The sequence below is a fragment of the Passer domesticus genome, chromosome Z (genome assembly GCF_036417665.1).
Source record: "Passer domesticus isolate bPasDom1 chromosome Z, bPasDom1.hap1, whole genome shotgun sequence".
NCBI classification, from domain to species: Eukaryota; Metazoa; Chordata; class Aves; order Passeriformes; family Passeridae; genus Passer; species Passer domesticus.
Genome location: NC_087512.1, coordinates 15,934,098 through 15,936,545, shown reverse-complemented (window position 1 = coordinate 15,936,545; position 2,448 = coordinate 15,934,098).

The following is a 2,448-nucleotide window of genomic DNA, read 5'->3' as shown; positions in this document are numbered from 1 at the left end:
AAAAAAGCCAGTCACAACTAAATAAAGAACCATTTATTTTTGAAGAGCAAGAGAAAAGCAGTGCTGGGAATTGTTCTATTCTTAATTGTAGAGAAGCATACAGTTTCAAACAGCCAGGTTCTTGAAGACTGCCTGTCTGCCTACTTATGTGGCTTCAAAGAGCTGCTTATCCACACTAAGCAGAAGATATTATTAGCACAGGTCCTCCTGTCTGCACAAAAAAACCCCAAAAAACCAAAAAAAACCAAGAAACCAAAAATGTTCAGACAAAACTGCAGTAAACTCTGAAAACAAACATATTATGACTGCATGCATATGCTTGCCTGCTTGCACAAAATTATTCTAAAAGGAAAGTAAAAATAGTGATATTCAATATCAGAACAGGACATCGAACAGGGAGAGGAATATTTATTGTGCCTGATTCCTGGCATAATGACTTAGATGAGCTACCAGATGAATGACTGCTGGTCTTGGCTGATGCTCTGGAAAAGAAGCAACTTGGTAAAATTTAAATTCTTACTTGGCTGAAGGTATTTGTACCCAAAACTGGTCAATTCAATACAGGGTTTGGGACTACTCTTATAATCTTTATTGATGAAAAACTCTTTCACCATGTATTATTCTCAGTCCATGCTTACTCCTATATTCCTTATTGATTAAAAACTCTTACACAATGTATTATTCCCAGTCTGTGCTTTCTGGACTGTCACTGTTCAAACTCTGTCACATAGTGGCAGATTATGATTTAGCCTGGGTTATTCAAACTCTCATCACCTTTCAGTCCAACATGAAGCATTAAGTGCCTAGGAAACACTAAGTGGTATAAAGCATTTCAGATTGTCCTTTTAGTAGTTCTGGCTACTGTAAACAGCTCAAACCTTCATCCCATTCTCTACAGTAAAGATAACAACTCATCAAGTTTGAAAGAGTTCAATAACCCCAAACCAGTATATTAGCATTATCACCTAAAGTTCTAGCCTTCCTTTAATAAATTCCTGCTCCCGAGGCAATGGCACTTGCTAGAAAAAGCCTAAAGACTGTCTGTGAAGCAGCAGGCATTTTCAGGGGCTGATCTAATGACTTACAATGCTTTACCCATGAATGAAGAACTAACTTAATGCCTTCTGCTATAAAGTAATTCCTTCAGCACTTATTTTTTGCCTATAGCATAAACATGCAGCAACATGAATCTATTACTGAAATGAACTCTAGACACAGCATTTCTTGTGCATCTGCCACTGAGGAGAAGATGTGAGAATGAGAATGAACATGTGGCACATGTTACTTATGTTGCTTAATGCATTATTGGAAGGTGTTCAAATATCGGGGTGATTAGATATCATATGGAATACAGTAGAACAGGACACATGCAGCAACAAAACCTACGAAAGTGCAATTGTTCTGCAAAAGATCTGGGTTTGTTTTCTTTTTCCTCACAGCAGTGTTTTCCCCAGTTTAATTGCATCATTCTCTCTATAAACCATAGAAGAAATGGACATGTTATTGTGAAGTCTTTTTCCTTTTTTTCTGACCTTATCTAAACACAAAACTTTGAATGTCTTGCCTTTTCTTTTATTTCTTTTTTTTCCCTGGGCTTGTGTGGAAATTTGTTCCCTTAATGTGGTGTTTAATGGAGCTATTTTACTGCTTCCTCTAATATGTTTATGGTTTGTTCTGATATGTAGCTAGATTAATAGAACTGAGGGCCCAAGCTGGCCTCCAGGTCACCTATCTAATCTGACTTCCTGCATATCATGAGCTTCGAAGGTTATGTCTACATATTACAAAGCAGCATGATGAAGAGATGCCTGAGCTAACTTCAGAATCATAAATATTTTTGTCACATCATTATGGCATTCCTCCTGGGATGATTAGCTTAGTTGGAACACTATATAACATAGCTATACCACTGCTGGATACAAGTAATATTTCTGGATGAGACCCCAAGGACATCCCAGCACAACGTATTTCAATATGAGGCTGCTTGACTTATGTTGGCATCCCCTCAATTTCACTTTTTTTCTGATGTTTGAAACAAAATAAAAATAATGCTGAATATATATGTGCTTTTTAAAATTAATCTTTGCACATCATTCATATTTTTTTTGTGTTTTGTAATATAATAGAGGATATAAGTGAAAAACTAAGATAAGAAATCTTATCTGAAATATTCAGCTACAAAAGTTGTGACATATATGAGGACCAGGTGATAAGCAGAACATTAAATTATTCCTATTGTTTTTGAAACTTACATAGCAATATGCAGAGGTTTTCAAGAGGACCAGAGCCACACAAAATTTTAAGCTGTACAGAAGCAGAAGCTGATTTTCTGCTTCTTCAGGATCTTGCTCTTCATTTTCTTGTTGAAAATAAAATGGAGAATAGTACCATGGCCAAAAGTTAGCCTTGAGGCTGTTTGGGATATCTCCACGGGAAACATCCTAAACT